The 24,767-nt window shown below is 40.6% G+C and overlaps 1 protein-coding gene across 35 annotated transcripts in view; it reads right to left on the bottom strand.

The window, feature by feature from the left end:
- Positions 1–24,767, bottom strand: part of PPARA (peroxisome proliferator activated receptor alpha) — a 278,561-nt gene that overhangs the window by 150,379 nt on the left and 103,415 nt on the right. For 31 of the 35 annotated variants that reach the window (XM_046942389.1, XM_046942408.1, XM_046942370.1 and 28 more), the window contains 2 exons: positions 24,565–24,642; positions 4,384–4,549 (listed from right to left, as the gene is read on the bottom strand). The gene's annotated coding sequence lies outside the window, so the exon portion shown is untranslated. Of the gene's footprint in view, positions 1–4,383; positions 4,550–14,903; positions 14,950–24,429; positions 24,643–24,767 lie in introns of all 35 variants that reach the window. The other 4 variants (XM_046942293.1, XM_046942110.1, XM_046942569.1 and 1 more) reach the window with 4 other exon arrangements.

Raw genomic sequence — 24,767 nt, 5'->3', positions numbered from 1 at the left:
AATTTTGTGGACACAGTTTAGTCATCCAATAACGTTCACCTCAAGAAAAGTGAAATTAAAAAAAAAAAAAGAAAAAAAGGCAGAAGAGACAGGAAATTCCCTGACCCCAGGCTGTACAAAACCAGTTTTATAGCTGTACCTTCTGATTATGTCAACCATCATAGCAGACTTACATGTAGTTTGTGGAGCTCTTCCATACATGGCACTGATGAATTTTATTTCTAGCTGTTAAGCCATACCTAGAAACGGGAAAAGACACAGCCTTCTCTGCACTATTATCCTATAATCTGCATTTGAAGTCAGAGCAGTAGAGGCCGCATGAATTTATGAACTCAGAGCTGCCTTTGCACATATAATCATGGCAGTTTCACATTTACATTAGAAATACCATGCCCTTAAACCTACTTTTCGTTGATGTTGTGTATTCTAGAGTCTTGACATAACAGAAGCAATTCTCACCCACTAAAAGTGAATTCATTAAAAATACACACATGAAGCATTTCTAGATCTAATCAAAGAAAACCTACTATGTTCTGCAAAAGGGCTCCGATACCTTCAAGATACCATCTTCTCTTAGCCTCCTATCAATATCAAGAACTGCTACAATCCTCTGTAAGTCACATCAAGCTGTACAGAACAAAGTCCTCAAAACAACAGACACGACTGGTAATGACTTCAACAGTTAGAGGTCTAAAGTTGGTTTCTTAAAGGCAGACCCACACTGTCCCCTCTCCTCAGGCCACCTGAGGAGAGCTCACCTTTGACCTTATTAAAGGTCAAAACTAAAGAAAAACAATGAAGACTCTTCTGGGCTGTTTTTATGAGCCAGATTGTCTGAAGCATGTGTCAGTGCTACTCACCAATTTGTAAACGGGGGCAAAGCTATAGTTCCTAGTCAATCATCTAGAACAGATTCAGGAGGTAAGAGGGAAAAAGCACCTCGCTTCCTACATAGAAATTACATCTAGTGTTTTAAATATAGCAACTATGCACATTTGATTTTTATCTGTCTCAGGTTCCTCTTTAGGTAGCTATGTAGCTTCCAGTGATGAGAATTCATATATGCTAATCATTGTTTAATAATTCACTTTCATTAAGTACTAATAGAAACAAATTATTGGAAGTACTGAAGTTACCGAGACACTGAAAATACATGGTATCCTGTTTGATCATCTGTAAAATTTATAGAAAGATTAATTATAAGATTTATAGAAAATAAGAGCAAGAATATGACACCTACCAAAATACTTCAAAGTATTTTAATCGGACTTTTACTTTGCAGCCTTTTTACTTTTCTCCAAGTTATCTAGAGAATTTCATTACCTTCTTACTCTACTCCTTGCAAGCTCCTTTTGTCTCTCAAATCTTCAAATTTATTATTATTATTATATTATTATTGTAGTTAGCTATAGCTCAGCCACTTTTTGTTACAGGTCTTTCTTTTGGCATAACATACAGGAAAAATAGCTACATTCTGCAGACCACTGCTGTATTGATTTCAGGCAGCAGCCTTTACCCTCTGCTGGTTTGAACATCTAAGTACATCTTGGCCAGAAATTGAGAAATAAGTCAACTTAATAAAAAGTCAACTTAATTTGAATTTGCATTTGCATCTCATCTCAAAACGTCTCATTCCTCACTTTGCAACAGGTAAGACAAGACCAGACCAACTGACACCACTATTTTTACGTGGAGCAACGCAGCATGAGCAGTGCTGCTGTCAGTCAACCTCACCTATCAAGGAAACCTGAAGCATGGAGAACAATTTCTCCTCCCTCAGAGTATCCAGAGTAAGTGTACTTGAAGGAAGTTCATTGGGTATAGAAAGATTTCTGAGTTGCATTCCAAAAAAAATCGAAAACCAAAACAATGAGAAAATAACAAGAGTGTTGAATGTCAGACTGTCAACAGAAGGTACAGCAGTTAGTTTTCAGAATGAATCTAGATTACCACCAAGGTGGCTGTGATACAAAATAACCACTGAAAATCAGAAAGTACTACTTTGCTGCTCAATGGGTTAGCATTTGTTATCACCATCGCAGACAGTTTGTCTGTAAATTTATTTTAATTATTTGTGGCAATACCATTGGGCATTACTTTGCCTCAGTGTTAGCAGCATTTCTTTCACAGGCAATGAACATTAACTTGCAAAGACTTTAACAAGACGCCATGCCATTAGAGCCCTTGGATTAGATCACTGTTATAAACACACCATGCTGGAGACTGCAATTTAGTTTCTGATCTTGCAGTTCATTCTGAGGCACAGTTCTCAGGAGATAGATCTATTACTAGACTTACATACATAACAGATAGCATAAATACCTATTTTCTTAATAACAACAAGGCAACTCTTAACTGGTCTGGTTTTCCTCCTTGTTTCTTAATAATCAGATTATTAAGGTGAATTATTTATATTTTAAATTCAGGGTGAAATATAGGGGGACACAAATCTCAGCTGTTTTAACATCACTAGCATGTAATTCAAGACAGAAATCAAAGATGGAAACTATCAAACTGGTAACATTCCAACAGTGGAAGTTACTACTCTATCCAAATATTTTCAAGCCTTGAAATCTGCTCCCCCAGTGCCTTTCCAGTAGAGATCCACACTCCAAAGATGTCCCTAGTTTTTGCAGAGATGCACGATCTTCGAAGCCAACACATACATAGTGCTTTAAACTACGCAGTGTTGGGAATCAAATCATAGACTCAAATGGCCCTTAGAGAAACTGCATTGGCTGGCAACCATTCTTCTTACACAGCAAGGTCCCTCCAGGACTGCTATCTCTGTGGATCTCATCTGTGTCAGGACTGACACAAAAACATGCACAACTCATTAAGTTACAAGGTCTGTCACATATATATGGCTTTGTCCTCAGACACAGTAAATCCAAATCGGTATATATTTATATACACATATGCATGCACACATATGTGGCTGATCATATATCTCCTATGCTATACAAAGTACATCAGGATTCCTGTTCACTTCTAGCTTCATTCTTGATATAATCCATAGCTGGACCATACAGGCTACAGGTCAGTGCAATGGAATCATAAAAGCAATTTATACTAGACATTTCTAGAAATCAGACACTGAAGTGATGCTTAGTAAGTCCTTGCACAATTTCCTTAGTATCTCTAGTGATATGGGGTGCGCCCAGCACGTGGTATCAGGGTACAGATATCATTTTATCTGCATTGTTTGGAATGATAACAAAAAAAAAACACCAAACAAAACCAAGCATGTTTTGCCTTCATTGCAGATATTCAAATGATAGGGGGATAGGGGAAAACCAGAGCTTTATTTTTTAAAAAAGGGATCCAGGCACTACTGACTGTCCCACAAATACTTATTACCAACTGCAGTGTTTTCTACCACAAATATGCCCTTTGATGTCAGCAAGAAAGAAGAGATGCAAAGGCTGCGAGAATGTTTATGCCCACTGTTGTCTTAATTATAAACTTGTCTGACTGCAAACAAATGAAAAATAAGTTGTTTGTATGCCCTGGCCAAATTCCTAGGGTTATAAACTGAGCATTCCATTATTTATTATAGGAAGCATTTTACACTGCTGTGAATGTAAATGCCTGCAATATTAAGAACAGTAGACATTTAGAGAACCAGGTCTTTGGCAGAATATTACTTTGGTGCTAGCACAGGCTGCCAAGAGAAGCTGTGGATACCCCATCTCTGGATACATTCAAAGACAGGCTGGATGCAGCTCTGGGCAGCCTGACCTAACGGCTGCCAACCCTGCCCACAGCAGGCAATATGGAACTAGATGATCTTTAAGGTCCCCTCCAACCTAAGTCATTCCATGAATTTTAGTTATATGTACGACATTAAAGAGAAGCGGGATAAAAAAAACTATAAGAAAGTACTGCTATCCTTTGGAAAATACACTGTATGTGAAATACTACAGTCACAGACAAAGTATTCTGGTGACATCTCTATATGATACAGCAATGGAGAAATAAGCTGGAAATACAAAAAAATCAGCTATTTCTTGGGAATGAAGCAAGTCAAAATTTACTGTATTATTTAGTGATTCATGCTGTCCTAACTCACACTGAAAGTTATATACTTCTTTGTTTGGAAATATACTTTTTAGTGTATTTCCATTTTTGAATAGCAAACAATATTTATTGCAATACGTACTCCGGGTAGTGAATGCGGGCTTACTGTTGTTCCAGTTTTGATTACGAGAAGAGATATGGCATACAAAATTTCTTACATGGAATTGCTCTGAAAAACATTTCAGCATAGAGGCCAATTCACAAACACTATCTTCTTCCCTGACCTAGAACTATACCTTCACATTTCCTATAAACTTCTACTTTATAACTAAGTTGTCTTGTTTTCTTATTTTTCCATCTTACCACAAGCTGCAGAAGAATTTTCTGGGAGTCCTGAAGATGATGTGGTAGGAAACTTCTAATCCCGCATTTTGAAGGACGGTTCAGACAAGGAAGAGTTATTTCACTTGAAAACTCAAATTCTACTGCTGTGCATTTCACAAATCTGGGATACATCCAGGCTGAGACACTGAAAAAAAAAATTAAAAAAATTTTTTGCCACAAAGAATCATGGAAATATGCATCAACTAAAGCAGAAACCATATATGAGAGTCGTCTTTTTCCTGTCTTTGCATTAGACATAGAAAAGATACCTGAACACTGCATTTAGACCTCAGATATATGAAGAGTTAAGTACACAGCTTGCTCCAAAAGTAATACTTCCTATTTATTTCCATGGAAACATCAACAGAGACAAAGAGCATAAAACCAGTATTTGACAGAGCAAATTCTCAGCTGCAAAACAGTACTTTTCAACATAGCCACCATGATTAGCTAAGCATTTTTGCCAGTGATAAACAAGAGCTTGCATGCCATGGTTGTAAAAATCTGAAATGCACCACCCACTGCCTCACTATGCTCATATCCACTGTTAGGTTTCCATAAGCAAGTGTCGATGAATGTCATGGGGGCCATTTTTTTCCACGTGAAGAAACTCAATTCCACACCTTTATTTCATAAGCACTTCCATGTCAGACATCATTCTGTCAGACTGCCCCTCTGCTGCCATCTGTCACGTGACAACAAAATACAATGAAGTATTTGTGGGAAGGTTCAACCTCTACTGCCATAACGCTAACATCCACTTTTGACGAGGGCCGACAGGATAAAAGAGGAGGCATTACTTTCAGAGCAGCCCTCGTACATAAGTAAAGTCGAAGAATAGAAGATTTACAGGAACGTTCACTTTTAAAAACTGGGTCCTGTATCCGAGAGTAGGCAGGAAAGCACAAGACATTCTTTAGTGAACACATCTTAACTGTGCAAGGGCGGCAATTCTCAGTCAGCTTCCTGTACAAAGATTTTATTCTTTCTGTGTGCCTTTTATTGCAACACTGCTAGATATTTCTCAATCCATTAGCTTCATGATTGTGCTGCACAGAATGACAGCTTTTGTCAGGGAACTGCCCTGCACCACTGCGGAAAAAGCAACAGATCAAGGAGCCTGCACATATATTTCAAACTGCTCTCTATACAGTGGAGCAAACTATAAAAGAAGTTATCTGCATTGTAAAGCAGGATGGCAGTATTGTTTTGAACCGTACACCCCATGCATTTCAGTGATGTGAAAAGGACAGGCACCTGCTTTTTGACTTACAAGTCACGTAGTCTGTAAAATAACATAACACATATACATATGTGTATACATATATGAGATATACATGTATACACATACATGTACATACACACAGGAGTAACATAACCCTTTCTGGAACATGCTGTGGATTATTTCTTACAGGAGTTGTTTTCCAGCACAGAGAGTGCCAGTGCCTCACTTTGTAACTGTGGAGCCAGTAAATTCAGACTGCAGATTTCCTAAGGATACAGCACAGTATTCAGGAAGCCAGAGATGGAATCAACATTGCAAGTTTGAATCCAGCTGCAGGTAAGACTTGGTGGCTGAAGTCTGGCCGTGCTTCTTAACAAGAGAAGGACCTCCACAAAGCTGCTAGGTAAAAATTCATCCTGCAGCTTGTGAGAGAGAGGCCGAGCTCAGCATACCAGGGGAGAACCATTCTCATCTGCACCATCTTGGTGATTCAGACCTTGCAGAGACAGGAATGCATGCTGCCCTGCTCACACACGTGTTTCTTGACAACTGCAAAATCTGAAAATCCTAAGAATTCAATCTTCAGAAGCTAGTACAGTGTGAGATTTACTTAAGGAATACTTGTCCTGGACAGGTAAATGTGTAAACAAAATCCTACACATATTTTATAAACAGAATGTATTTTTACATTTAAATTATGTGTAATATGTAAAATATTCAATTTAACTGTATCTGTTCAGTATATGGAAACATACAACTTCTGTAGAAACTAGATGCTGCTGTACTTGCCAAGCAATTTATACCGTGGCAGGGTGATTCATCTCAATGCATACTTCCAAGTTTGTATTTCAAAGTATTAATGTACATACTCCTCTGCTCAGCACCTTAACTGCGGTGCCAAGCAGATGAGCACATAACAGCAGCTACCATTTTAGAACTTGACAAGCATGGTTCCTTATGTGAAGGAAAAAAACACCACCCTCATCATATAAGTACTTACTTTACAGAAGTTTGAACTATGCTAAAAAAAGCAATAGACCTTGACCTTGTTAACGTGGCTTAATTTGATTATAACATCACAAATTTCATGACATTTGGTATTGTTCTTAAAGACCTACTTCCTGCAGTTGTGCAGTTACAAGACAATTAACAATTTTTAAGACTAAAAATATTTATACACACACACACACCCTCACTCTTAGAGCTAAGTGTTTAAAGTGTGCATTTCATCCACTCAGAAACTACGGAGCAAACTAAATGAAACTCCACAGCATTTTAACAACTTACATCATTCAAATATGTCCTGATTCTTGAATCCAGGTTAATATTTCCCTAAATTATTTTCTGAAATCAGTAATGCCACACCATTAAACCAGGAACCTACTACGAAGGCCAAGACCAGGCCAGGCAACAGAGCCAGCTCCTGTCAGTGCTTCCAGTTGAAGGCCAGAAGAACTACCTATAGACTTTAGGCAAGCTTGGTGAGAGTAGCATCACCCATGTTCTTCCAGCACCAACCTTACACTGGACCTACATATGACAGCCCCAGTAATCACAGCCAGGCCTCACATCACAGCTTGCTGAGCCCTGCAGCAACACAGACAGATGAAGGAGGAAGACCTCCATGATAACAGGCTGAAGCATCAGCTGTGTGAGAAGAGGCTGAGGAGAACTGAGCTTGGTGACAGCAGCACCTCCATAGCTGAGGGAGACTACTGAGAAATCGGAGCCAGGCTGCTCATACTGGTGTGTGATGGGAAGACAAGAGACAACAGTAAGCTGAAATATGACAGGTTCAGGCTGGAAACAAGGAAAAACTTTTGCACTGTGAAGCTGCTCAAGCAATGGAATCCAGAGAGGCCTCGTTAGCTTCCATGCTTGGGGGCCTTCAAGGCCTAACTGGATGAAACCCTGACCCACCAAGACAGATCTCACAGACCCTGTTCTGAACAGGAGGACCAAGTAGAGGCCTCCTGATCTATGCAGCTTGAAGGATCCTATGATCACATTTTGTGTTGTCAATTGCCACTGCCTTCCCGCATCTTTTCTGGAGTTAATCTCTACTGAAAAGACTTCAGCTGCTCTACCCACTCCTTAGAGGCCCAACTCCGACACTCCAAGAGAGTGTCTCATCTCACACCAGTACTTCTTCTTCTGAGGGAGAACTATTCTTTCAAGCACTTGAATCCCAAAGTACATTTGATTCGTTTTTCAAGTATTTTTGAAGTATCTTTGATTCATTGTTGCTATCTAGTAAGTAAACCTCCTACACTAGCAACATGCAAAACTGAGAAGGAGCAGAATACCAGTAAAATATTTTTCCTCATCACAATCCAATTTAGTCCAAGCCATTTTTCCCTTCTCTCTTCAATAAATATAACCTCATACAGCCCCAACATATCCTTTCTTGCTGGGAGTCAAATCAGCTGCTTGAAACTATTGGTATAAATATATTTCCATTTTTTTTTCTTGTATACATTATACATTATCAGCTCCAATAGCATTCTGCTGTGCAGGCAGGCAGCCTTTACACACAACAGAAAATCAGAATACATGAACAGCAAGACCACTGAAACACACCTCCACAAAAGTACGCATTCTTATGACTACTGTAACATGGAGACTAAAAATGCAATATATGAAGGAGCTGGGAACCAAGGCTGTTGAGGTATCTAGAATGTCTACTGTCTGATATTTGAAAATGCTGCTGCTTAGCTCTTACATAGAGCCCTGGGTACATTTTGGTACAGAGTTTATCACTGAAGTCTAAAGATACTGCGGAGTGAAACTCATTAAAAAAAAAAAACAAACATGAACACTCCTACTAAGAAATACAGTCATAGCAGGCTACCCCAAGGTACCTGTCAACCCAGTTAGAACATACCTATTCTACTCTTACTAGAAGACCACCTTCCTAATGCAACCGGTTTTCATTGATTCCTGGAGTGCTTTAGTTTTGTTTCTTTTTCTTTGTCTAGCAATGCCCTAGCTTCATTCTGTTAATATCCCCTAAGAAAAAAAACAGGTTTCTACTTCTGGCAACCAAGACACTATTGAGCTCCACAAGCTATTAAGAAGTCCAAACGATGGCAAAAAAGGCTCCCGAGGCTTACCTAGAACAAGTATAAAAAACACAAGTCTAAGCGTGCCAGAGTGTGTGCCTCTTACACACATGGAAGCCTGCCTCAGAAGAAAAAAAAACTCTTTATTATGTATGAGGTCCAAAACATCTGTGGTGAGCTCCAAAAGCTAGATTCAGAAGAGCTGAAGACAGGCAAGGCTCCCAGCTGCACTCACTGTCAGCAAGAGCCCAGCGCCTGTGTGGGAGCAGGTGACAGTGGGGTGGGATGATCTGTCATTGCAAAGGATGGAAAAAATATCAGGGGGAAAGGGGCAGATAGAGCAGAACAACGGGAACAAAGAAAACATGACATTAGCCCATAAAAAGTTTTCCAGAGGAGTTCTCTCCCTGTCAGTCTGGCAGAAGAAGCATACTGAAGGTAAGAAAGGAGAGCATTACACTGGCTGTAATGTGGACCACAGAACCCTCAAAAACAGAAGTCAGAATCACAGTGGCAGTAGACCAGTAGGAGTGAAGAATTTGAGGAAGCTTTCTCATTTACTCTTTCTTTTAAAGAACTGAATACATCTTTCCAGGTTAATCTTATTAAGAAAATTCGTACTTTTGGCACCTCTTTTAAATACAGTCACAACATGCGCTCATATTAACTCTTTGCTTCTGTGCATGCCATACAGCTCGATAACGTTTCACTTCCAAAAAGGAAAAACATAACCTTTTTATCTTTATGACCACTGAAACTTGAGTTACACTTAACCCTCCCACCAAAGAGAAACTGCTTCTAGCTTCTAGGAGCACACTGTGCACGCATCTTTTTGCTGTTCAGTAAACAGGGAAGAGGGAGTTACATTAAGTATGAAGGAATACTGACTAGGCAAATATGAATAAATCTTTCTAAGTAACTGCAGCCAATTCTGACAGAAAGCAAAAGCTATTTACTTCCCTACGTATGCCAAAATCACCACCATTATTTGTCCGGTTATGTAAAAATACATTGACTTTTTAAACACTGCAAATTAAGCAGTAGTTTCACTGATATCCATTGCTACAACACCACTCATCCCTCCAGGGCCAGGGTTCCACCTGGAATTTGAGGCTCTGCGTGGAGCGATCCTTTAAACCCCTACACATCTTAGAAAGGGCGCTGACATTCACACTGTGGCGGATCTTGCTGTCACACATCTATGTCACTTTCCCAGCGGTTGCTCCTCCTAGCTGCTGCTTCCTGATTGAGCCTGGAGACCTAAGCATATTCCCACAGCTTAGCATAAAGGCATGAATTTTACACGGTTTGAGCAGAACCCGGGGTTTTGCAATGAGGCAGCTAAGGTGTGGGCACACACTCCCAGCTGCAAATTCTGCTGAGGAAGCACTAATCTCCAGCAAAGGGTGGAGCGGGGACTCTGGGACAGAAACAAACCACTTCAAGGTCTGCCACGGCTTGTCTGTCAGCACCACGGCTTTGCTCCTGTAAAGCAGCCTATCAACATCAAAGGGACTGTGTGTGCTGGCGCAATTACTGACATCCACGTACACAGAGAAGGCCAACTAAAATATGTAATTTTTAAACGCGTGCTAATGACATCATATTCACTTCACTGAAATACTACGCATATTTGCTAGGAAAAATATTGCAAAGTTATTGCTCATTTATTTAAAATAAGGTCGATTTTGTATACCAACATTCACAGAAAATTTCCAAACAGTACTCTTGCTAATCTATGCTAATCTGTATACACCAGCAAAACCTTGCTATAAAAGCGCCTTTATGTATCTAGGAATACGCTTACGCCTAAACAGGGAATTTTAAGTTGTTTCCCAGACTGTTCCTGTATCCAATGCAACCTGTTTATTTTGACCTCAGTTCTTAGAAACTGTTGATGCCACGGTAGAAATATGCTGTGTGTTCCAACAGGCAACAAACAGTCCTAATGACAGAATACTCCATCTGTGCTGCCAGAGCGTGCAGCCTCACTCTATAGCTTGTATATGCTTCAAGCAGAAAGGCTCAAAGCACAGACAGAGCAGGGATGCAAACGGCGCTGCAGCTCACATTGCAGTGTGCATTCTGACTTTACCAAACCAGTCAAAATTGGCCTTTGTACAGAGTCTGCTGTCTACTGAACTATCTACTTTAAATCAGTATACTCCAAATGCACCAGCAGCACTTTTGTGCTACCCTCCCTGTTCTGATTTTATTAAGTACACGCTTCTTAGGGTTTTGTTTTTGGTTTTTTTTAATGCTTCAAAACTACAAAGTCAAGAAAGCCGATTTAAAACTGTCCAGCGTTATCAAAAGGTAAGAGTTAAAGTGTGCAGAACATATGGCTCTATTTACGGCAGGCTAGCACACCAAATTCAAGGGAATTTTCCAACAACCTCATACTTTGCAAAAGGTATATTACAGAAAAATGCAAGTGGAGATCCTTTAATTACTCTTACAACTTCAGTTAGAAGAAGATTCTCTTCTTATATGATGCAGCTGTGGAACAACATCCACTGGTACTGGTAGCATGAAAGGGCAATCCTTTTCTTTTACCAAGGTCTGGTACCAATTACTGTGGATTTAGAGGCACTATATAAAAGACAGTGCTGATTTGTTTCTAAATTTGTATCTTGATTAAACTGTCAGACTACAGCAAAAAAAAAAAAAAAAAAGCAGAGTGTACCTGATGTTAAAATGCTACTGCAAGATATTATCCAAGAAGCACAGTACAATTTTGAAACACGTACAAATGGATCTAGACTACATTTTATGTTTAAATTCTAAACTTGTCACGCCAAATCAAATGGAAGAGAAACAGCACTTTATATTTGAACTGTAAATTCAGCATCTTCCAAATGGTTAAAAAAAAAAAAATCAGCAATTTAAGCTAATAACAACCACGTTACTATTTTCAAAATGATTTTAAATATATTTTGGTACCAAAAAAAAAAAAAAAAAAAAAAGGCAGAACCAATTTCTCAGGAGCACAGATGTAAACCTCCACGGGTTGGAATAGCATTTTTCAGCATTTATCTCAGTAAACAGAGAATTTGGTCTCACCCTGTTAAAGCTAAGTTATTTCCCCCGCAGAGGCTTCAATGATACTGAATATATTTTAACTATCTAGAATTTCAACATCTAGGATTAGTGCTGTAAACATGCATAGCGATTGCGGTCTAATGAAAGAAAACGTCAACATAAACACGGGTAAGCAAAAGCAAGATCAGCCATGCAGAACTTCCAAAAAGTAGTTCAGGAATTAAACTACTGTTATTTAAACGACCGTGATTAAAGTTTTAATAGTACACTAAACCAGTCAGAGCAAGGCATATATTACCCAAGAAATAATGATTCGTTTTCAGTTGTGATTGGAAGCCCTCCCTTTCCCAAAAGCCCCTGTTTTCCCCCATTGCTCTTCTATGTCCTAACACAAATTTTCGACTTAATTGTACATAGCAGCTGCGTAAGAAAATAGCTGTTCTGCAGCAATTATTCAGCACGCACCCTTCCAGAGAGGGAATATATGATAAAGTACTACATCATGAAGATCAGGCATATTTTTGGATCCTCAAAGTAGAGTAATTGATCCTCCCCTCTCCCCAGATTCAAATGTGGAACTCTGCTGCAGTGGGTTCTTTCCCACACAAATCAAGCCTTAGCTCTTTTGAATTGAAACAATATGGGATGATTATTGTGGGAAATTTTTTACTGTTACTGTAATTTAAAACTTTCTGTACCCAATTTTGCATTTTCTATAAATCAAAAACCCATTTCACTTAGGGCTACAATTAAACAGAGGAAATCAAAGACTAACTTCTAAGCAAGTCTTGCTATTAATCATAGGATGAACTAGTAGTACAACTACTTTTACTGCAGTTTCTTTCTGCCTGAGAACTACATTTTAATCTAAAGCTTGAACTCTTTAGAAGAGACTGTGTCACAGATGAGAAAAATTAAATAAAGGTATAGTTAATGGGACAGCACTGCGTGCTGTATAAGATGTAAGACAAAAAATGAAGCACGCTGGCTTCTGTTGTAAATCCAAAAAAAAAAAAAAAAAACCTCACAAAAAAACAAAAAACCAACCCCGAATCGCTAGTGACAATACAATCAATCAAGGTTATTCATGGAAGGCTCTCTCACCTTCTGACACAACAGAAGCCTGGTAAAAACTACAGCTTGAGCAGTGTTTGCTCTAATGCAGTGCTACTGGAGAGGCAGCTACTTAGGGTCTGATGCTGCAGTTTACAGGGGTTATTGGGCTTCTCCCTTCACACAGTCACATCTTTCACTTTACGTCACTGAACAACTCTTTCTCTTCACCTTTTAAAAGAATAATTTACAAGAGTAATTGATTTCAATGTCAACATTTACATTTAAAATACGAGATGCAAACACAAAATACTGTTGAAAAATGAAACTACGTGGGATACACGAACTTAGGACTCACAAGGATACCTTCTTTATTTTCTAAAAAGAAAAATATCCAACCTAATCGCTAGACAAGATGAAATACCGACTCCTAAATCACTGAAATAACACATTTTATCAAGCCTTCCTGAATTTTTTCCTCTGTCTTTTTCCAACATCTTCATGGTTTTCGCATCTTCATTGCCCAGATATGTGGGGGGATCATTCTAATGCTGTAACATACACCACGAAGGAATTTGTCTAAGCCACCGCATTATCTGCAGCTGCACGCTGACAGTAAGAATAAGAAATAATAGCAATTGAATTAAAAAATATATATACACTCAAAATAAAAATTGACTTCTAGTCAAACACATTTTTGTACTGTGCACGTCCTCTGCCAAAGACGAACCTTGTCCGGGTTGTGAGGTAAAGCTAAAACGTCTCCTGTAAAAATTCCCATGCTTTCACATTTGGAAGGGCTTCTTTTACAAAAACAAAACAAAAAGGAAGACTAACAAAAAGAACAAAATCTTTCCTGACACTGAATTGGTATTTGAATGTTGTGTGTGCTTCAGTAAAACACTAATAGGAAAAGTGCCACCTCCTAGAATAAGTATCAAAGTAAGCAACTGACTTAGCATAGAGCACAGACCAAAATGCTATTTTACTGTTTACTTTCTGCCCAGCTAAGATTTCTAACATATTTGCAGACCCCTTTATCTCTGACAATGAGCTCCAGAAGCAATCAACACCGCTGTTTCTCAAAAAGTGCGTTCAAAACACGTCAGATGGTCTGGGCCATGGTGAGTTCTCCAGTCTTTGCTTCAGCGTGGTGAAACTTGCCCACCATTTTGAGCATGCCGTACACCTAACTGAAGGGAAGGAGAACTCCTAATTCTGCCTTCTTTCTGAGCGCCAGACAAAGGCAAGCATGGGCTGCAGAGGAGATGCACAAGCCAGAACAGTTACAGCAGCCGTAACACTTGCCTTCCAGTAATTTTGGGAAGACTAGATCTCTGAATTGATGTAAAAAGTGAAGAACGAAAGAGTAATAAAACCCCCAAAAACCAACAGCCTGGAAATTTCACACAAGCAGTATGAATGAAGTGGAGCACATGCCGAGGATTACTAGGGGACATTTCAGGAAACCCTGGCCATAGGCCTCCTGTATTTTCACTTCTTGTTCAAAGCATTGTTTTTCACACAATTCTCATGAGCTGCAGATAAGAAAAGAGGAGAAGCAGTGGTAGGAGACAGAGAGGACAAAGAAGCCATATAGTCTGGAAAATGTGGTGATAATTTGTTTATGAACTCTACTAGACTACCATTGGATGCAGAAGTCAGCCCTACGCATGCACACTGCAGGGTTTGATTGTCACGTGCACACAGATCAGAAACGCAGGAGGGAAAAAAGCATTTTTACAGTCCTAATGAAACTAGAGTTGGTCTTCTGCACTGATGGAAGCAGCAGCGCTCGGGCTGGCTTGAAGCTGCCCACGTGGTGGAACGAGCGTGGCTCCCCTCTTGTGGTCTCATTGCTAGCTTCCCAACGTTGCACACTGCCTGCATGCCCAGGGCATGCTCTGTGTAGCTGCACCTCGATAACAGTGAAATCTGCACGCCGGGCAGCTGAGAAAGCCTGCTCACACTTGAGCTGACCGTACCCTGCTACATAATGCCAATAATGCACAAACTAGGCATGCTTACATACCCTCTGGAAACAAAAAACAGTACTGAGGAGAGGCTGCTGTAAAAAAAAAAAAAAAAAAAAAAAAAAAAAAAAGAATAAAACTTACATTCAACTACATTCAGGCAGGCAACAGCATAAAGACGGTGGTGCTCCTAGAGAAAAAAAAACAGCAAACAAAAGTTCTAAACTATTTGAGTGCCATTATTTTTTTTCAAAAGTTTCCTCTCAGTTTGCTATTCTGCAGGGAGCACACAAAGCATTCTGACCTGCAAGTTTTCGTTTCCATGGTCCTTGTTCCATATTCTGTAAAGTGACTGGTTTCCTGCCTTTTTTCTAAGTCAATGACCTAATTAATTTCCCCATACTATTTTAAGACATACTAGACTTTAATTACTCGCACAGCAGAATCCTAAACTGTAAGGATAATAGGCAGGCAATTTCACCGCACCTTCCTGTGAGCTACCCTGATCAGACAGGGACCTGGATGTGGGCTATTTCTACACAGATGCTGCCCGTGTTGCAATCTCTCCTATTAATCACAAACGGATAAAAGAGTGACTCACGTGAAAGGTGGAGGCAAATGAAAGAAACACCACAGCAAGTAAGTAATGGCAGCACGTAACCTTCCACTCTGGTACTGAACTGTGGGAGGCAGAGGAGCCTCCTCCTACAGCTCCAAGCGAAAGCCTCCACTCAAAGGAAGTGGAGGACTGGAACAGCAGCTGCAGCACAGACCAAGACACGAGATGCAGCCTTGTGCAAAGCAGTATTTAACCCCTCAGGTTCTGTAAGCACTGCCTTTCGAAACAGTATACAACTCTTCCCTCCTCAGCCTGTTTATTCAGATCTCAGCTGCTTCTCACAAAAGAAATCTCACGCTCAAGATCCAAGGTACCTCCAGCCTTCAAGCAGAAGGTGCTCTGCCAGAGGAGGAGGGAACTTGAGGTGGCTCCCACTGCTGCACCCAAGGCTGGATGTAAAAGTATCTCTCAGCTTCTTACCATTTGTCCACACAAGCGCAATGCAACTCACACGTACCTTATGGAGGCCTAGTTTCTGGACAATAGCGTAACTATGATACACATTCTACAAATCAAATGATATTATATTAGAAGGATAGAAATTAGACAAACTCTTTGGCCTGCGGCTTCTATTGATCATAAAGAGTTAATCCCACTGAAATTAGTGACACAAAATTAGGCTTTCTGCCATCTTTCTCCCAGAGGCTACTCCAGAGGTAGTTCATGGCACATAAAGGACAGAGAAAATCTGGGTGCTATCTGAAACATTCTTAGTGGGACTTCAGCTCCATGTTGGCCTTGAACCAGCTACCTGCAGAGAGGTGAAATTCACCAGGCAAAGAATGACTTTCCTTTTTAAAACTGCCATTGGAAGTAATACCAACCAGGCAGCGATAAGAGAGTAGCCACTGATCGCCGGGAAAAACTTCATTACAAACATTTCTCAAAGACACTCATACAGAGCTTTAACAAAGCCTGCAAGTGCACTGACAAAGTAATTTTTCACCTTCTTCTCTTAACGCTAATAGAATTGCGAGACTTCTTATCTGTTTGTCCACCACTTGCAATTCTCACCAATGGACCTGCAGGAAAGCTTGCTAGTGCTTATTCCTGTACCTTTAATTAACGTGTATTTTGGGTTAGATGGTGTTTCAGGAGGAACACGCGGATGACAGATGAAGCTAGGAAATTCAAGCACGTGATGCTTGCTGCCCCAGACCCTTCTCCCTGTGAATTTTGGAGCAGCACCACACGTGTGCGTACCCTTTATTCAGCTCGGCAGGGAACAAAAGTTAAAAGGTGACAGCAATTATTTTGACAATAATGGAATTGTGCTTCTGTGTACAACCCAGAACTTCACATAGGTGTAAGGCAACCATATCCAATCAACTGTAAAAGATGCATATATTTTGGGAAGATAATTACGTTCCCATTAAGTTCCTTCTAATTTGTTAAAACCAATTGCAAGAGGTGGACTCCTCATGATGTTAAAGCTGTTTTTCTTTTTAAATCCCTGATGAGATAAAGTAGATCAACTTCTGTGCTCACATGACTTCTATGTTGGCCTGCTTTTCATACAATCACCTTTCAAGTCTGCTTTTCTCTCCGACATCAGCCCTTTCTCTGGACTCAGCAAAAAACTCTAGATCACCCTGTTCCCTACTGGCCGTATCTGCAGCCAAGTGCTATTCTTTATCTGCCTGTCTTCAGCCACACCTACATTTTGACTCCTGGAAGAATTCTGGAGCAAAAAATACAAACTCATGAAAGATATCACTTTTATCCTGCCAAGTATGACCCCGTGAGAGCATTCGGTATCATATAGAAGGAAGTAACTGCCACTCTAAACAAGTAGTAACTAACATCTTAAATGTGTACACCTGAATATTGTATACTCAACGTCAGTTTTAGCTACGCCAAGTAGGATTGCGTCCATACGAAAACACGAGTCTCACAGGTGAAAGAGACATATACTGTAGAGCAGGTTATATTTTAAATGAAATAATTTTACAGAGATATTCAGAAGGCACCAAGGAGACAGTAGAAATAATTGTTTTAGTATCATTTAAAATGTAAATGTTATGTAATATGTAATTTAAATGTAAATCCGTGCCTTAAACCTTCAATCCATCAATGTAAATCTCCAGTTAAGAAACAAAATTTCCATGTGATCATGTTAATTCCTCCTTCTATAATAATTAGAGAACGAGAAACGTATAACCTTCCATTAGAAAAAAAAAAAGGTAACTATCTTCATAACAGACTGAGTTGGAAAATTATTTAAAAACTGGGTACTAATAAAAGTAGATTTAAAAATGTCAATGGTTTATTCTTACACCCAAGCAACAGAGAAACCGTGCATTTCATACTGCATTAAAAGCAAAAACAAAACCCATGATGACCGTCTAACAGCAGAATTTCTATGTGCATGCCCCTTGGGCCCCTCTCTTACGGAGTTTCCATCCATTTTGGGATTTCAACGTTCCTTCCTAGGCATCTTGAAATTCATAACTGTATGCTGGAGTATGGAGGATACCAATGCTGTGTCCCTTAAAATAGGCAAGTAATATTTTGACTCTCCTCGGTTTAAACTAGACAAAGAAAGAAGGCAAAACAGCTAACTGCGTTAAGTCCGTAAGGTCATGCAGAACTGAGCGTTCTTTAAATGTACTTTAAGAGTCATTCAAGTTCAAGCTTCCTGCATCAGGTTTTTAAATTAGCGTTACTTCGGTTTAAGAGTACAATCCAAAACGCTCTGATATCTGTGGGAGACTTTCCACTGACTCAGGACTGGACAGACTATTTAAGTTTCCTACAGACAAATAAGACAATAAATCTCATGTGCCAAAATTAATAAAAATAATCATGAGGACTCCCGTTAAAAAAAGGAAAAGAAAAAAAAAAGAACTAGAAAAATAAATATAAAAAGAAAAAAAGGAAAAAAAAAAAAAGAAAAATAAAGTATCTTATCAAAGAGTAAAATCTTTCCAAAATAATGCTTTCTGGATGTACAAATGTACAAGTAAATACACTGGAGTTGTTTGAGGATGAGAAGCAAAACAAATACAGCGAACAAGATCTCTTTGATGCAGTCACACAGCTTTCCTATCCTTTTGCATATTGAACTGCAACAAAAAGCAAGACTAATACTGAGAAGGCTTCTAACGCATTTAAAAGCCCCGTGCTTTTCCTGAACTGAATCAAGTTACTGTCTATCTAAAATATTAGAAATATTTGTAATTCTACGTTTATCGCCTCTTGTGGATAAAGCCACAGAAGCATTTGTATTTCCATCTTCTAGACAGAACGCAGTCCTTTCTACCACCCAGCCTATTGCAACTCTGTATTACTTCTGACTACGAGCAGCCTATTAGAAAAATACAACGCAACTTGTATCAAAAATCAGCATTAAGCGCATCACCTGTACAAAAAAACTGACATCTCTCTCTGATGAATTAACTTAGGTGTGAAGCATTCTGGCCTGCCACAACTGTAAATCACAAAAGCACTACCATGTCTTTTTCTAAACTACTCAAGTGTCACCGCCTGCCCCCCCAGCCAGCATTAAAATAGACAGACCCAGTGGTGCTGCTTCTTGTTTTCTAGCTCTCTGTATCAGTTGGGTCCAGTGCCTTTTCTTATTTTGGAAATTACCTAAGATGAGGAAAAATAAAGACAATAAAGAAAACAAGGCCCCTTTTAAATAGTTCTTTTTTTTTTTTCCCTTCAATTTGGCATTCTAAAAATATTTGTCTGCAGTTACAAAAGCACACGATCTCTCTTATTATTAAAATTGAAGACGCATTCTTCTTCTGGAAATGCTCATTTACATCAACAAAAGAATTTCAGGAGCCAAATGAATGCTACTGTAAACATATCTATGCAGGTATCTGAATAAATGGGCAACATGCAGAGCGTACATCAGGTTTAAAAGGTTATAAAATACCAGTCAGCAATTTAGACATAATTAATCAGGGGCTATAGAATATTATGACCTAATTAATATTTAATTAAGGCATATTGGTTATTATAATAATTTTATTTTTCCTTAGCTCATCTTCCTTCCCCTTTGCAAAATTTTCTATCAGCATCCAAAGCAATTTACTCTCAATTTAATCTATTTGTGTTTTAACAAGTTTGAGAAGAGTCAGTCACTATGAAACTCCAGAGAGACTGGACAGGAGCTAAGTGTTTCCTTCAGCAGGTAACAGCAGGACACGACAGCTGAAGTGAATATAAACTTGTACATATACATATGTATGCTACCTGAAATCTATGGACTCCTTCAAAAATGGAAAAAAAAAAACCCAACAAAAAAAAAAACTGCTCTAATTTAAATAAAGAATGCAGAAGGTAATGCATCAACTATGTACGTAGTAGGCAAGCAACACTCACTTTTTCATTCATACAACACTCATTTGTTGTTCCCAGTGAGAAGAAGCTCTTTGGACGCCCCCTGTCCCCCTGCTCTGTCTCCTTTTTATAAAAAGACAAAAAAAAATAATCACGATCAGCACTTCTATTTGCATTTTGGAGTACTGCTGCTGGACAATAGTTACAAGAGTTTTGAAAAAGTTCTGTGGAAGATCCAGAAAACCACTGCAATAGTCAAGTCTTTATTGCAAACTATTACGTATATAGGCTTAAATCAAATCCCATTTGAAGTAAATGGAAAAACCCCACTGCTGTCAGAGGCCTCTGGATCAGACCTTTTGTTTCTAGAGGTACGGCACAGCACATTTCAAATGCACGCAGGAGAGAAGAGCATGCAACCACTGAACAACTGGTAACACTAATCTTCTGTTAAAACAAGGCTGTTTTTACAAAGGGCGACTCAAAATGATGAGAGCTTACATTTGATGGTATATATTTTTAAAAGCCAGGCTGCAAAGTGGCTGATCCTGGGCATTTTATCCTGCATATACACCTACAAAACATGCATCATAAACAGAATTATGTCTGATTTTGAAGACCCCAGTGCAGACTTTCATGAAAACCTGACAATACTTAGGATCACCAGGAGATTTAAAAACATTCCGTGGAAGTGCAGGGGGAGCTGTGGAAAAATTTTTGCAGCATTCTTAGGAAAAATCACAACGCGGTTTGCTTGCTTGTGTGAAGTCAAAGGCAAGATTCAGTAGTGACTTCCACGGAACGTACAGACATAACACATTAATGAATATCTGGGTAGAGAGAGATGGATCTAGAAACCCATCAAACTTAACCACATTCTCTCTGTTGCAGCCCGGGCACAGAGTTAAATGCACAACAAGTGCAGATTTACACAGTCAGTACAGTTTACAGCAGTATAAACTAAGGACTTGCAGAAGTGCACATGCGCTTGAAAAAATCTGCCCCGCCATTTTATATCTACTGGGATCACCCTCCTCGTGAACGCCTATTGTGCTGGCTACAGCCATTTCAACTTTCTGTCTTCTGGTTGCAATCATAAGTCTAGCTAGCTGCATGCATGCTGAATACATGAATATGTATCCTTGCAAAAACCAAATGCATTGTGAGACAACACACGCTATATGAACACACACATGGCTGTGAAGAAGCGTGTTTTACAGTATGTCTTAAGAAACAAAGACATGCAATCATCATATTCCTAAATTCACTGTATTTTCAATCCGGTAGAGGCCGTATAAATCAAAACTAAATCTGCATCACAGGATTGCTTTGTTATAGATGCGAGTCCCCCACCACCACCACCACTGCAGGGGGAGAAGGAGGGAGTGCTGATTACCTGCACCTGTTTCAAGCTGAGAGCAACTGATGCAGTTAGCAGGCAAAATGCCTAATTAGTGCGCATTTCCATGTTCTGGAAGGAAGGCATCACGACAACAGGCCTGCCTGCACTGCAGCGCCATGTGAGGAGGCCACAAGCCGGAGGCAGGTGAAGGCCCCGGTCTGCCAGGAGCGCGCCTCGTGTGGAGCTGGGCCTGGCCGCAGGGAGCCCACCTGCCTGCAAGGGGCTGCCAGGATGCTTTGGGGATGTGAATTATACACGCATCCCCCAGAAAATCTCCAGGAGAAACCGGGATGCAACACGGCCTTCCTTCCATTCCTCCTCTGTATTTCTCCTTCGTAGTTACAAAGCGACCATGAATACTTGGCAGATGTGGGGGAAAGGCAGTACTGTACCAATGCACCCATACAAAACAGAAGCCAGCCTGATGTTACCCGCCTAGCTTCGATGAAGGCAACAACTCAGGGCTGCACCTACATCTGAAAGCGTGAACTCCTGTTCCATTCTCTTCCCCTTTCTCCACTCCACCTCCTTCTTTTCTGCTCCCATTCGCCCACAATAAAACCTCCCTTAGCCTGATCCAAACCTTGCAGTCTTCACCCGGGCAAGATTCCAATTCATTTCAAAAAGTTTAGCCTGGATAAGAACGCCACGCATCCAATTTAGCATCTCCACACATCACAATCCATCTGTGTGTAAAACACTGTGGGCTGTGCTCGTTCCATGCACGCTGCCCTCTCCCCTCCACGTAGCAGAGCTCTGTGCAGCCCTGCATTGTGCTCACGGGCCTAGCAGACATCTCTCCTGCACTCCCTGCCCTAGCACCACCTGGTGAAAGCCATGGTTTCGCTCAGGAGAGCTGGGAGCCTGAGAACATGACCTTCATTTACCAGAAACACCTTACATCCCTTTCTGGAAGATAAAAATCCACTCGGAGGAAGGGGTGGGGGAGAAAGACAGTCTGGAGCAAAACCAGCTTCCTCTCCTGACAGTGCATCTTAGATTAGTTTCACAATGTTCCACTAAATTATTATCTGAAAATATGCTAAAAATTCATCGTAGTCAATTACGAAGAAAATATTTTCATGAAGAAAAGCATTGCCTATGCTTTCAGTCTTTCAGTCCATACACCAAGTATTTTTGAGGAAACTATTTGGCAGTTCGACACAAAATGCTTTCAAATGTAAATGCTTCAGCTCACGTGCATAATTCCAGAAGGCATTCATCTGAGGAGCGGAACATTTCTATCAGCAATTATATTTCAGGTTCTAGAGTAAAATAATTTTGAATTTATAACCCAATCTAATCAACAGATTTTAATCCTTCTTCTCCAATTAGCATGCACGTGATCTTTATGCGCTGCTACGGCCACATTCAGCGCAGCTGAAGAAATCCTCACCGTGAAACAGACCAGCAATAAGTCAGTTCTGCCTCTTTCACTTCCACAGCCATCACTTCTAGCAAGCCACCACAGGATAATGAACTCACGCACCAGAAGCAATTTTATATTCCTTTACGTGCTACTATTCGGCAACAAGACAGCCCCAGCAAGTGGTACAACCTAAGAGAAAAACCCTCTTTAGATAAACAGCATCATTAGGGGCAATATAATAGAGCGCTCTGAAATTCCACAGAGAAGATCGTTTAGGAGTTTGCAATTTTCTAACAACTACTACAAGATAAAAATATTAGTTAATATTTAACTGCACTGCCTTGTGCAGCTACCACAAGCCTCTGAAAAGTACTTGGAAGAAATTAATTGTAGCTGAGCTATCACCGAGCCATACGTTCCTAAATTCCTTCCTTAATCTGCACAGTTCAGCAAAACATTCTCTGCTTACTCTGAGTTTGATCGGCCAATAAATACTACTTTACTGCTTCAAGTTACGAGTTATTTTTTCAGTTTACGTTACCATAAAACAGCTCAAATGCAATGTCAATACGGAGATGGTTTTGATACAATACTGACAATGGCCTGAATTTAAAACTATTACTGTGCAAGCCACTGGGTATTTTCTAGTTACTTTGAGGAGGGGGGGGGGGTGGGAAAAAAAAGAAAAAAAAAGAATTTGGATTTGTTTTCTTGTATCCATGAATTTAAGTAAATAAATAAAATTAAAGGAAACGAGTGAAACGTTTTACATGAGCATCCAGATTTCTTCAGCACAGAAGAAAGCACTCTGTTCTACAAATACATACGGAAGGATTAGATTTCACACAGAGGCTCTTTAAAATATATTAATTTCCAGACACTTCAGCTTGCGTGTTCACTTGGCTATATAAAGCACAGAAAGTGTTATAGGTTTGGCGATTTCAGAGTTGTTATAAATCTGTGACCCTCTGCCAAACCATGCCTAACTCAGAACATCTATAGCTGCATGCTACTCAGATTTAGCTACGAATGTCATTAGTCTAGTATTTAAGTAATGTACTTAAGTAAATTTCTTCGTCAACACCCAAAGAGCAAGTGAAAGAGCGGGACCGAGCGCGAGCACGCACCCGCACACGTATGTAGAAGATAAAATAGAAGATACACTTACGGCACTTACGGACCTTTGCAGGCTATCAAAAAAATCATTGTAAAAAGAGATGATACAAATGGCAATTATAAAGCAATCCTGAACAATCCCAGGTACCAGAAAAAAATAAATACAAGCCCCGGAAATACTTATGTCCAAATCCACGTTGTTAAGACAATCGGGATGCGTAACTGCAGTGAGATACAATTACTGAAGATCATCTCACAGTTAACTCAAAAATACGAGTTCAGGACGGGTATGCTGGTGCCCAGGCGTACAGATGGCACAAAACCCCATGGACTCGTTCCCAGGCGCATCGTGACTGCTCTGCACGCCGACGTCTAATAACGCCTGGGACACGCCGAAATATTAAATAGATATAAAAACTTGCACCGCCCAACTTTGTCGGTTTCTTTTCTTGAGCTTCTTTCTGTTTAAGAAATAAGGGAGGGGATTGCCATTGAAGCCAGCAGCTATTCTGCAATCAATGAAGGCAAGACTGGCACAAGTCCTGGAAGATTTGCATTCAGAAATAAAAGCTGCGATCGACCTTTGTCTGCTAAGAAAACGAAGCCCGCTGCTTCTCGCCAGCCTGGCGAAGGGAGGGGCCGCCTCGCTGGGCAGGGAGAGTCCAACCTAAAACCCGCCGGCGGTGGCAAGTATCGCCGCACCGCGTCCCTCGCGGCCAGCCCTGCGGGAGTGAGGGAGGGAGGGAGGGAGAGAGAGAGGGAGGGAAGCGGGCTTCGACCTCGCCGCGCTGCCGGCGGCCCCGCCGAGGCGCGATGCCCGCGCACTTTCTTTCCCCAAGTTGCGGTCCCCGCTCGGCGGGGCTCGGCTTACCCCTGCGCGGGCTGCAGACCGACCTCGGGCGGCGGCGTCCCCGCCTCGCGGCTCGGCGGCCGCGGGAAGGGCGGGCGGCGAGCCGGCGGCCCCGCAAGTGCACGCAGGCCTGCGAGGAAGGAAGGCGGTCCTTACCTAGCGGGCGGCTGGCGGCTCCTCCGCACGCTCCCCCTGCCACAGCTGCTGCCAGCTCCCAGCGACAACAATGGGAGGCTGCGAGGGGTGGCATGGAGGGGAAGGGAAGGGAGAGGGGAGGGAGAGAGAGGGAGAGAGAAGGGGAGGAGAAAGAGAGAAGCATGTTAAGCTTGTCTGGTAGTTAACAAGTCTTGAATGAAGAA

This window comes from Gallus gallus, chromosome 1 (assembly GCF_016699485.2).
Source record: "Gallus gallus isolate bGalGal1 chromosome 1, bGalGal1.mat.broiler.GRCg7b, whole genome shotgun sequence".
NCBI classification, from domain to species: Eukaryota; Metazoa; Chordata; class Aves; order Galliformes; family Phasianidae; genus Gallus; species Gallus gallus.
Note: the sequence above shows the minus strand (reverse complement) of the source record. Positions and strands in the feature narration are given on the sequence as shown.